Source organism: Acipenser ruthenus, chromosome 32 (genome assembly GCF_902713425.1).
Source record: "Acipenser ruthenus chromosome 32, fAciRut3.2 maternal haplotype, whole genome shotgun sequence".
Classification (NCBI taxonomy): domain Eukaryota; kingdom Metazoa; phylum Chordata; class Actinopteri; order Acipenseriformes; family Acipenseridae; genus Acipenser; species Acipenser ruthenus.
The window spans coordinates 192,842-205,945 of record NC_081220.1 but is presented as its reverse complement, the minus strand read 5'-3'; the positions used below and the strand labels follow the sequence as shown (position 1 = coordinate 205,945).

General features: G+C 37.1%; 6 non-coding genes across 6 annotated transcripts; 4 read left to right on the top strand and 2 right to left on the bottom strand.

Annotated features, from left to right (window-relative positions):
• The first annotated feature begins 1,129 nt into the window (after positions 1-1,129).
• trnak-cuu (transfer RNA lysine (anticodon CUU)) lies at positions 1,130-1,202 on the top strand. Its single transcript has one exon. It is a non-coding gene; the product is annotated as a tRNA-Lys (tRNA).
• A 673-nt stretch (positions 1,203-1,875) lies between these two features.
• Positions 1,876-1,949, bottom strand: trnan-guu (transfer RNA asparagine (anticodon GUU)). Its single transcript has one exon. It is a non-coding gene; the product is annotated as a tRNA-Asn (tRNA).
• Positions 1,950-4,858: 2,909 nt separating this feature from the next.
• Positions 4,859-4,931, top strand: trnaf-gaa (transfer RNA phenylalanine (anticodon GAA)). The gene has a single exon. It is a non-coding gene; the product is annotated as a tRNA-Phe (tRNA).
• Positions 4,932-5,066: 135 nt separating this feature from the next.
• trnan-guu (transfer RNA asparagine (anticodon GUU)) lies at positions 5,067-5,140 on the bottom strand. Its single transcript has one exon. It is a non-coding gene; the product is annotated as a tRNA-Asn (tRNA).
• Positions 5,141-11,648: 6,508 nt separating this feature from the next.
• On the top strand, positions 11,649-11,720 carry trnae-uuc (transfer RNA glutamic acid (anticodon UUC)). The gene has a single exon. It is a non-coding gene; the product is annotated as a tRNA-Glu (tRNA).
• Positions 11,721-12,173: 453 nt separating this feature from the next.
• trnaw-cca (transfer RNA tryptophan (anticodon CCA)) lies at positions 12,174-12,245 on the top strand. Its single transcript has one exon. It is a non-coding gene; the product is annotated as a tRNA-Trp (tRNA).
• The last annotated feature ends 859 nt before the right edge of the window (positions 12,246-13,104 follow it).

Genomic DNA, 13,104 nt, shown 5'->3' with positions numbered 1-13,104 from the left:
ACTAAACAACTGAGCTATGAATTTGTCGTCTGAGAAAATAAAAACAAAAGATTCCAAATATAATCCACTTGCTTGTTACATTTTAAAAAATTGTTTTAAACGTTACAATGTAAATGTTGACCCAGTAGCTACCATTAAATGTTTCAACCTCAGTGACTTTCTTTGATGCGCTATTAATTTTAGGCAACTTGCATTTATTTATTTTTTTTTCATTAAACTTGTACTTTTTATATAGGTATATAAATGACAATTGCTGTGGATAAACGCATCAGCCAAATCAATTAATATGACATGTAGTTTACTAGCTTGCTATTTATTAATTTATTTATACATTTATAATATAAACATGTATTCATTTCTACATTTATTTATTTAAAAATATTTATTTCTAAATGTATTTATTCCTCTATGCATTTATTTAAATCATTTATTTATTTCTACCAAATAAATAATTCCTTTATTTATTTTTAATTAAACGAGGAACTACAATTTATCACAGATTTAGACAAGGAAGCTACATGCCACTCTTGTGTGCAATTCCATTCTTTGGTATCTACCCTAACAAACAGAAAACTAGAAATTTTCACAGGAAATCGAAGCTGGTCAGGCTTGGATGTAAGCTTAAAAAACGAAGGCATTTCAACAACTGCAGAGTGGCGCAGCGGGCTAAGGTCGTGTGCTGTGGCCACGTGTAATGTGTTTTCATTCCGATAATAAAGCTACAGTTAATTGATATATATATATATATATATATATATATATATATACAGAATGATGCAAATGTATTTGAATCTATTCACATCCCCTCACATTTAAAATCCTCCACAGGTTGGGTGCCTCTCAACTCAGATTAAGGTTGATACTGTATAAATGCAGAACCAATCGTTCCAGATGGATGAGATCATTCATTTTTAAATACATGTAATTCGATTTTTGTATTGGTATTATTTGTATTGAGGCAGGGAGGCTGCAGTTGTTTCTAAGCGACAATGAATCTGGTATAAAATTCTTAGGGTTTGTGTCATACGACTTTGTGTCATCAAAGCTGTTTCTGGTGACGTGCAGTGGATTATATTTGGAATCTTTTGTTTTGTCGTTCAGTATTTTCTCAAATAAGATGACAAATTTAGCCCGGCTAGCTCAGTCGGTAGAGCATGAAACTCTTAATCTCAGGGTCGTGGGTTCGAGCCCCACGTTGGGCGTCTTTTTTAAATACAAATTGAAGTTGTTTCTTTGAGGCAACGGATCAATGTCTGATTCTGTTCACATTGTATACAGTATTGCAACAAAATTACTTTTTGGTCATTGTCATAGCAATTGCTATTGTAAAATGCGTGCATCGTTTATAGCTATAACGATATTGAAATAAATAATCGTACTTTTTTGGGTTGGCTTCAATCCGTTTCTTTTTTTACAGTTGTCATTACACCTTTCATGGAGCAACTGTTGGTATGTGCGTAATAAACCCAATCGGGCCTTGATACAATAGACAACCCTAGTCTGTGCTGAAATAAATAATGCAGTTTTCTACTGTAACAAACGCAGCTTGTCAGGATTCTGTTATGGTGTTTCCGAGCTGTTGAACGTTTCTCATCACAGGTTTACTGGATTGACAAAAAAAGTCGATTGCCAAAAAGAATGCTGTCTCAAAACAGTAGTCTTGTCAAGCCGAAATAGCTCAGTTGGGAGAGTGTTAGGGTGAAGATTTAAAGGTCCCTGGTTCGATTCCGGGTTTCGGCAAATAGTAAGACTATTTTTGTTTTGTATTATTTTGAACTAAAAAACAGAGCACATTTTTTTCTTCAGTGTAATTGGAAGAAATAACAATTTATTGGAGTGCCATTTTCTAATGTGATTAAGAAATGCAAAAAGCATCGTCCCTGGGTGGGCTTGAACCACCAACCTTTCGGTTAACAGCCGAACGCGCTAACCGATTGCGCCACAGAGACCAACCTGTTAAACCACAAAGGCAAACGGGAGGGATTAGCAAGGCTAGATGCTGCAGAACGTGATCGAGGGAGCAGTATAAACTAATGAACCGAAGTCAAATGCCTTTGTTGAAACTATCAGATTTGTACAAAGCAAGCACACGTGGGAAATATAAATACAATATCCTGTCTGCCAACATTCATAATAATGAATACATCTTTATTTCAGAATACGTAGCTATGTAACGGATCTTTTCAAAACACCCATACACAAAAACAAAACAGATATTTATTTCAACTGAAAAACTAACTTGCTTCATGGCTGCTGCTACAGCACTCGAGCACGTAGTGCCTAGCATGAGCGGACATAGCAAACGCCAAGAAAAAAAAAAAAAGATAATAATGTTCGTTTTAATAACACCATTTCAGCCCAGATGGGATTTTCAGGATGGCCGAGTGTTCTAAGGCGCCAGACTGTAATCTGTCACAAGTGTAATTTAATCTTTAGAATTTTGAATTTAATTATATCCTAATGTAACTATCACTGTTATCTTCTCTGTTATTGAATCGTATTTTGTCATACTTGTACTTGCTAGAACCGAAGTCATTGTATTTATCTTGCTCTTAATTGTATTAATACTTGTACTGTGATTCTAGAAATCTACTTTTGTTTACCAGTGTAAGTCGCCATGGATAAGGGCGTCTGCTAATAAATAAATAAATAAATAAATAATAACAACAACATTCATGGAAGAGTATATTACCTAATAGCATAAGTATTTTAGTCAAATTCTTGAAAATTTGATTTTTAAGGAAGCATGTTTTTAATGTCATGCTTTATTTTTGCATATCTTGGTAGCATAACAGAGACTAATGGGCGAATACCTTCTCCTTCCCACCCAGACAAAAGTCGATGTTCAATCTTGGTAATATCTTGGTAGTTTTGACCAATCATAGCCCGAGTCACTACCAAGAATTAACCAGAAAAGAGCCAATCAGATTTTGCAGAGCTACCAAGAATGAAGCAACCAAGAACTGAACTGAGCAACCAAGAACTCCAGAAAAATTGTACCTTCTTATACTGGATCATGCAAATACACAGGTACAGTGAACTTCTCCATGAGTACGGTGCTATGATTGAGAGGTTGGAGGCTGGCTCTGATCTGTCTATTGAATTGGAGGAAGATATATGGATTTGCTGACACCGAAGGGTTTCAGGATCTAACAGTTCCTACACTGGAGACAGAGAACCTTCCTGCAGCTTTCAGTCCAATTGCTCGTATCAAGCTGCGATGTAGCCTATGAGAATCGCTGGCACAACTCAAGGGGAATTAGCTCAAATGTTAGAGTGCTCCCTTAGCATATGAGAAGTAAAGGGATCGATGCCCACATTCTCCAAATAGTTTTAATGTATCTGCGTATTTAGTCCCAACGCATTATGGAGATAAAAGTGTGACAATTTTTTGTAACAGTTCAGTTTCAATCAAGGAGGCTGTGTGGTCCAGTGGTTAAAGAAACAGGCTTGTAACCAAAAGGTTCCTGGTTCAAATCCCACCTCAGCCACTGACTCATTGTGTGATCCTGAGCAAGTCACTTAACCTCCTTGTGCTCTGTCTTTCGGGTGAGACGTAATTGTAAGTGACTCTGCAGCTGATGTATTGTTCACACACCCTAGTCTCTGTAAGTCGCCTTGGATAAAGGCGTCTGCTAAATAAACAAATAATAATCAAGTTCCAGTCTCTCTGTCATTAGCTTGCGCTACTCTGTTTGGTCAGGTAAAAAGGGCGTGACCAGAGCGGTATGGGCAATCCCGTTAGGTAGCTTGCATGTCAATCTCTCCTTCTTTTCTATTTATATACCCAGCACTGCTTCCGCCCTTCGTCTGTGTTTGTTTTTTTCTTGTTCGCTCCATTCACTGCAGGCCATTTCTCTGCTCAGCGCTGGTAAGATAGTATCAGCTATTTTCCTACCAGCTCAGGTGATTCTTTTCATCATTCAGCTTTTGTATTTTTCTGCAGGAGCACCAACGTTAGTCTTTTCTGCTCCATCCAGTCTCCAGCCCAGCTACAGCGACGTTCAAAGCGCAGCGTCATTCTCAGCTTGCTCTGCGTTTTCATCAGAAAGACTGTTCCAACGTCACCGCTGCACTGCAACTCTTTCACACCGGCGCCTCACAGACCATGGTTACCACGGCAACGCCTCATCTCGTGAGCAGTGGGAACAATAGTATTGTGGTTTACTACATAATATCCCACCCATCGTTGGTGTTCAAACAAAGCAGAGTGTTACATTGGGAAAGGGCCGTACCTGTCAGTAAGTATTTTAAATTCATTTGGGAAGGTTTAAGATTGTGAAGAAGTTTAAATATGCTGCGTATTTGCGCATTGGGAACTTTGCATAATGACGTTTTTATTAATGCCACTTTCTTACGGACAGTAGTCAGGGTGATGATACAAGACCAGAGCCAATAAACCTGTTATTTGCTTGTCCTTTCACTACCATATTCTATCGTGCTTGCTCAGAATACGCGTGAATCCTGAAAACATCTTGTTAATATTTAAACAAAGCCAGCAGTCACTTTATTGATCACCCTGTGGATTGGAATACAGATGATTGTGTTAAAGATGTTAATAGACTTTCAATGTACATGTTTTAGAGCTAAGCGTTTGTTGAGGCAGTTCAAGCGCTGCACTTTCAGGCAGCCAGTTCCAGTGTTTGCCTTTTGGACTTACTCTGGAAGGAATACAAAAAAAAAAAAAAAAAAAAAACATTTGTTGAGAATCGCATTTGGGAGAAAACTTAACAGTTTCGAAACACATTTGTAAAGGCATCGGATTCTATTATGGTGTTGCCGAGCTGTTGAACGTTTCTCATTACAGGTTTACTGGATTGCCAAAAAGAATGCTATCGCGAAACATCAGTCTTGTCAAGCCGAAATAGCTCAGTTGGGAGAGCGTTAGACTGAAGATCTAAAGGTCCCTGGTTCGATCCCGGGTTTCGGCAAACAGCAAGACGATATTTGTTTTGTATTATTTTGAACTAAAAAAAGAGAGCACATTTATTCTTCATCGTAATTGGATGAAATAACAGCGTATCAGAGTGCCATTATCTAATGTGATTAAGAAATGCAAAAAGCATCGTCCCTGGGTGGGCTTGAACCACCAACCTTTCGGTTAACAGCCGAACGCGCTAACCGATTGCGCCACAGAGACCAAACTATTAAGCCGCCAAAGCATACGGCAGTGATTAGCAAGGCGAGATGCTGCAGAACGTGATCGAGGGAGCAGAATTCAGCAGAACCTGAGATCACATCTAAGATGAAAGCAACACGGGGCAGGAAAGTCTATGTAATCAATTATGGCAGCACAGCATGTGTCTTTTTTTGTTAGATAACACCCTGGGAGACAACAGAGCAGTGTGTGTAAATAGCTACAATGGAAACCATATACTTACGACTTAATTTTGATACAGAACTGTGGTCATGTATAATCTGTTTTCATTATGATAATAAAGCTACAGTTCAGTGGATTATATTTGGAATCTTTGGTTCTGTCATTCACTATTTTCTCAAATAAGATGGCAAATTAATAGCTCAGTTGGTTACAGTGAAAGAAACGAGCACCAGTCAGCCCGGCTAGCTCAGTCGGTAGAGCATGAGACTCGTGGGTTCGAGCCCCACGTTGGGCGTCCTTTTTAAATACAAATTGAAGATGTTTCTTCGAGACAACGTAGCAATGTCTGATTCTGTTCACATTGTATACAGTATTGCAACAAAATTACTTATTGAATAGAGGCGTGGGTTCAAATCCCACTTCTAACAGTTCAATTTTACTTATTTTTAAAAAGAATACATTTCTTTATTTTACTATTAAAGATTGTTTTAAGAAAATCAACAGCTGATACCAAACTCTTGTCAGCACTCAATACCATTTTAATTTCCATTTTAAATCCGACTAAAATAGTGTTCCTAACGCAAATTGCATTTTTGTTGTAAACAGACTACTTGTTAACGTCACTGAAAAATATTTTGTCCAAACATGTTATTTAACTTGATTGTTTTAATATTCCAAATAACATATTACTTTGAAAAACATCTCCGTCGGCCACTGGATCGTGGTCTCAGGCTGGGATGCGGACCATTGAGAACAGTATAAACGATCTATTCCTAGACGCAGCTTACAGGAGAAATGCCCTCGTTTAACATGCTGGGATGATCGACTTCGGCATTCTCCAACTGCTGTTTACATTTTCTAATACGTTATGAGGAAGAAAAATATTTTGTGTTCAAACATGTGTTATTTAATTTGATTGTTTTAATATTCCACATAACATATTACTTTGAAAAACATAATATATTTTTTTAATACAGTCCTATTTGAGTATTTAAAATATGGTTATATTCAAATGCCAGCAACGGTGTGTTAATTTAACAAAGCGCCTAACGCCGCTCGGAACGTTCGCATTTTTAAATCCTAACGGTCTCTGCTCAGCTGAGTGGAATGTTCACGAGCCGGTTGCCTAGCAGCGTCTCCCCCCTCCTTCTCTGCACCGCCCTCTCGCCCTCTCTCGTTGCTCCAGCTAGGAGTTCAAATTTAGCTTCGTTATAGTAGCGCAATTCTTTACTAACTTTTACAAATTAGCTTATTAGAAGCTTCGTGTTTTTAAGATGGTTCAGGTGCAGTCCGGGCAGACTGACTGCAGCATCATTACAGTATACCGCACTGCGCTCGGCTTTGTGTGGCGGCTGATACACAAAATAATGAACGACTATTAAATAAATCACATCTATTGCTTTTTAATGCTAAATATGTATCTGGTATTCTAAGTATTATCTACAATTAATAATTCAGCTCTATTCATATTCAGAATGTAATACAGTATTAAAACTATCAAACTGACTGGAAACATGGAACACATTAATTGCGATCGATTCGATACCAATAGGATTACATAAGAGCTGTTGTGTATAGACAATGTCATAAACGCCGAAATGAACACGGATGGTCTTTATTAAGGGCTGACTCGTTTAGATGTTCGAGAGATCTATGTGTACTGGACAAATCTACTGGATTTTTTCCAAATCGTAAGTGTACCGCCTGTGATAATACATTTAAAACTAAGAAAATGCACAAGCCATACAACGAAAAAAAAGAGTACAGTATCTTACAAGTGATTGTGCTTCAACTCATGTCATTTATGTGATTTCTTGTCCTAGCCATTTGCAATATGATGGCAAAACTACTAGACAGTTACAATTGCGCATTAATGAGCGAGCATAAAAGTTCAATTAGGAGAAAACATATTCATCCACCACTAGCTAGACATTTTGTAGATGCCAAAAATTTCGTTTCAGATCTTAAATTCTGTGGCATACAAACATTTTCAAGATCGCAGTGGTGGTAATGTCACGGGTGACGAATGTGTTGCTTATTATTTTATTCAGTATTATCACTTATGATTTTTGAATTTTAATTGGATTGGTTTTCCTTTTTTTGCACAGTTTGTTTATTTGAATTATTGTTTTATTTTTGAGCGTTAGATGCATTTTAATGTGTATTTGTTCACTTAACCATACGTCATCCACTCTCTGGTCCAGACCTCCTCCTAGGGCTCCTGTCCAGATGCCTGTTTGGGCAGCCCTCTCCATAGGGTGCTGCGCTTCAGCTGAAGGCCTCAGGAGAGATCCTGATATCCTGACATAAACCACGAACGCAAAGGTTCTTGTCAGTACCTCTTTTCAAATGTCTTCAATCACCAAGTTCCGCAGTCCTCCCAGAGTGAGTCCACGAAAAAAAATAACAAAACGAAACTGACACTGTCCGTGCACAAAAAAACCCCAACCACTCGCTGTCTAATCTCGTCCTCTTTATTTTCGTTTACTTCCCTCGGCTTCTCCCTCTTTCCTATTCCGGTATCTCCTAGTTCCATGCTCCCAGTCTCTTAGTTCCTCACCCTTTTTATACCTCAAAGCCCACCGTGGGTGTCTTCAAAGTGTGGGATCGGCAGCCTAAACAAAAAAAAAAATGGTCAGCGGAACATCCTTCAAAGAAGTTCTTGAAAAAGGTGAGTAGATAAAATGTTACTGATATAACTTTCTATAATTCCAAATAATCTTTTATAATCTTTCTGTATGGTTGCAATTGGTGGACGGGTGGTGTAATTAACTACATTCCACTTATATTTTACAGTCTGTTCTAGAAATTTTAAGGCAGTGTTGGGATGATTCATTATTCTGTAGTTGAATTGGCTGGTGGCACAAAATGGAGCACGGATCTAACAACAGCTGAAAAGATTCAAAACAGAATGAAAAAGTCAAATAGGTTGAATGGCTGTCTGTTGTTCTTGCCATTTCTTATTTTGTTATGTATAAATCTAAATGATCAATTATTGATAACCTTTTCAGGTTCACAAAAACTTGGCCTTCCAAAAAAGGGGCATATACTGGTCCTGGAAACTGACGGAACTGAGATTGATGATGACGAAATCTTATTGGAGATGCAATCAGAATCTTTAATAATACTGATGGAAGGAGAGAGCTGGATCCCACAGATACCCATAGAAGAACAAGTGAACATAACATCAATTGAGCAGAAGTCTGATTCCGAAAAAATAAATGAAATCATATCCCTTGACTCCGCAGCATACATGGAATCTTTTGCAAATCGGAGTAAGTACCTGTTTATGTTTATTTTTTTCTTGTTGCTCATCAGTTTAATTTTGTTGCACATTATTAAGATTGCACTCTTTATCAATGAATGTCAGCCTCAGACTTAACTATTTTTTGTTTTGTATTATTATTTGTTATTATATACAGGTTGTTCAACAGTGGATGATAGAACCCCTCTGCCTCCATTTTCTGACCTGGTGCATAGAAGTCTTCTGGCTGGCAATTCAAGAGGGATATGGCATAAAATGGTTGATGAAGCATCTAATTATTACCTGGCTAATTATCCCAGCCTAAGTGACAGGCCATTGGAAAAAAGCTGTATAGCAAATACCCATGCATTAAGCATGAAGGGAATGAACCGTGGGTAAGATGGAATTCAATTATGCAAAACAATACATTGGGAATTGAAGCTTGCCATTTCTTTCTGAAACATGATGTATTTATTCACAATTATTGTTTTCACCTCTTGTTCTTTTGTAGTCCTTATTTTCTAAGTGCCTCAGTCAGAAGATGAGGCACATGAGGTGGTCTTTAAAAAGGAAAAACCTGCCCATTGACTCCAGTTCGGCACCAATTATGGCAAAGAAAGCCCAGGTACCTACCATACAGAGGCGTGAAGAACGGCCCGATGAAGAATACGACCGCCATGTCGAAGAACTAAGAAAAGAATTTGACAAAAATAAGCCTGATGACAATCACATAGACATTCTTCTTAAAGAAACCTTTGGCAATCGTCGATTGTGGCTGACCACTCTTCCAGCTGGAAGAATTAAACCAGTTGTTGAAGTTTACCCTTGTTTTGAATGGGGAAAATTTGTAAGTATTTGTTTATTTACTCATGTTATTGTAAAGTTATAGAGGGCATACTACAATTCACCTGCTTACAGTTAACTGCATTATTATTTTCCTTCTACAGTCTCATCAAACAGTCAATATTACTGATCACTAAAATAAAATTAAAATTGTGGTTGTGAATGTTGGATTAAAGGTTGCGATTTGCTTTAATCCAATCCAAGTACAGTTATTATGATGATGATATACAGAAACTCATTTTGTGACATTTATTTTACTTTATTTTTTATTCATTTTAAGTAAATATTTATTTTTAATGTAATGTCAACCATTTTCTAAAACTGTTATCTGACAGCATAGGTCCTGGGTTTATAAATTCTAGTTCAACATTCCTGCGTTGGAGGTATTTTTTATTTTTATTTTTATTTTTTCAACTTCATACTTGTGCATGTGTTTTTCTATTAGGTAATGGGTGAATTTGCAATGGTCCTTGGAAGTACATGATTTGAAACATTGTGCAAAAGGGCTGAACAGGTTAGGACGGTCTCTGAGTTACTGATTGGATCCAAGAAAGAGGTGAGGAAATAAACGATCACAAAACACATTGTATTCTTGTGAATGACTTGTGGCTTTGCCAGCTGGAAACGCACGAAGGTAACAAACAAAAAGAACAACAAACCTCCTCCCTCCCCCCCTTCACACCCCGCCACTGTACAAAGCAATTACTTATACAAAGGTCATTACCCCCACCCCATTTTTCTTTTCAGGGAGATCTCAGAATGCTACCTGTAATTCAGCTCATTGAAGAAAAAACTAAATTTGATGAAGGAAAGGGGAAAAAGTCAGTTTCGGACATCACTGTATATGAGGTAATTATACTAAATAACATTAATCAAAATGTTTGGGAGTGGGGGGGCACCCATTGACTCGGCTTCAAACAAGATGTCCTCTTACTGTCATTCAAGCATAATTATATTGACTTATATAATGCTAACAATTGACACAGTAAATTTAAAATTAAATTAAATGTATCTAACAAAGTACAATAAAAATGTTATATTTTATATATTTATATTATTTTGTCATCATTTCATTCTGTTATATTTTTCAGGATATATCTACAAGTGAACTTGACAAGTACTTGAAAACCACACAAGAAGAACCACCGCATCTTGTTCTTTGTGTTGCAAAGAACACCCTCCAGGAAGCTGTAATAGTAGGAGATACTGTTGCGATATTTTGCCAAGCAAAAACTGTATTAGATGCTGTGCTTGTTCTCCTGGGAACGTACTATGCCTTCCACTTGCAGTACCCCAAAGTTTATTCGCAGGTGCTTGGATTCCTTACATCAATATATATTGGGAGACCCATTTACTGGATGCAAATCCCATGAATACAGATTTTTTGCAAAAGGGTTCAACGATTACATTAGTGAATTACAACAATAACATTCTTACATAATTGTAAATATCTGTAAACAAATTAAATAATGATTTGTTAAAACTGAATTTCATGATAAGGTAGTATGTTTTTATTGTCTATTTAAATAATTTATTTGAGGGCGTGGACATACACAGTATTCTATTTGATGTTTTAGATGTTTCAAATACAATCATATATATTGTAGCGATCTCGGTTCCCGCAGGCAGGCGCATCACACAGGGCGAGGCAATCCACACACAGCCAGAGGGCAGGCGCGAACCCGGGACCTCTTGCACTAAAGCATAGCGCCGATACCGCTGTACAAAAGAGCCGGCTCCTTTGCAAGGAGCGTATATCGGGCTCATGTCTCTGTGTGTGATTACGTCACCTACCAGCCCTATTGCTGCCTTCCACCATGCACGCTACAATATGTATATAGGTGTAACAGATTTTATTCTTCAAATTGTAAATATTTATTACAATTCAAATACTTGTTACTATTGCAATAGATTTTTTGTTTAAAAAGGTTTTTTGCTTAACTTTGAAATATGCAATAAATAAAAGTAAGTTGTTTAATTTGTGTCTTTTTGTATTGTAAAAATAAGAAAGCATTTACGTGTTTAGATCTTAAACACCTGTAGATTTGTAAACGTGTTCAGGTGTTTAAAAAGTGTTAGAGCGAATAAACATGTTCACGTGTTTATTACTTAAACACCTTAACGCGTTTATATTCTAAACATGTTTATAAAGTGTTACAGATGTGTTGATGAATGTTGCAAACTTACACATGGTTTTAGAGTGTAGCTACTGTTGCATGTAAATTAGTTTGATAATCACCTTCCCATATGGTCTAGCGGTTAGGATTCCTGGTTTTCACCCAGGCGGCCCGGGTTCGACTCCCGGTATGGGAACGTCTTTGTTTTTGTAATTTTGTTACAGAACTGTGGTCATGTGTAATGTGTTTTCATTATGATAATAAAGCTACAGTTACTTGAAATATATATATATATATATATATATATATATATATATATATATATATATATACAGATGATGCAAATATATATTTACAGAATGATGCAAGTGTAACTGACTCTATTCACATTCCCATCGCGTAGAACCATCGCAGTTTGTATTTAAATTATATTAATCCCTGGTCAAGACAAAGTCTCTCTGGGGTGGGACGATCATTAGATTGCGGATGTAAGGTCTCTGGTCCCATCGTATAAGCAAGATAGTTTATTCACAAATAAATACATACACATTTATTTATGTTTCTTTTGTTGGTAAATTAATACATTATTGCATTCTGTCACGTCACGCTGTGCACTCTAGCATTGCTTAAGAAGCATGCACTGTGCCAGGACTTCATGGCGCAACGGTAGCGCGTCTGACTCCAGATCAGAAGGTTGCGTGTTCAAATCACGTCGAGGTCAAAGCCTTCTTTATTTCTACTCCACTCTATTTCATTATTTAACGTGTTTGGATTTGAATGTCTCCGGACATTTATTTATACAATTTAGCTTATAAAACATATTGATTGTATAGCGATCAAACAGATATTTATTGTATTGCGATTCATTTTTATGTTTCATTTGATACAGCACAATAAACTAAAGTGAATCCGAAATTACTGTTGACCAGTCTTCATTGACACAGTTGGGTAATAAAGTCATATTAACACTTCCTTGCATGAGATAGTGAAAATGTGCGTAACCTTTCAGTAAGTATTTTAAATTCATGTGGGAAGGTTTAAGATTGTGAAGAAGTTTAAATATGTTGCGTATTTGCGCATTGGGAACCTTGCATAATGACATTTTTATTAATGCCACTTTCTTACGGACAGTAGTCAGGGTGATGATACAAGACCAGAGCCAATAAACCTGTTATTAGCTTGTCCTTTCACTACCATATTCTATCGTGCTTGCTCAGAATACGCGTGAATCCTGAAAACATCTTGTTAATATTTAAACAAAGCCAGCAGTCACTTTATTGATCACCCTGTGGATTGGAATACAGATGATTGTGTTAAAGATGTTAATAGACTTTCAATGTACACGTTTTAGAGCTAAGCGTTTGTTGAGGCAGTTCAAGCGCTGCACTTTCAGGCAGCCAGTTCCAGTGCTTGCCTTTTGGACTTACTCTGGAAGGAATACAAAAAAAAAAAAAAAACATTTGTTGAGAACCGCATTTGGGAGAAAACTTAACAGTATCGAAACACATTTGTAAAGGCATCGGATTCTATTATGGTGTTGCCGAGCTGTTGAACGTTTCTCATTACAGGTTTACTGGATT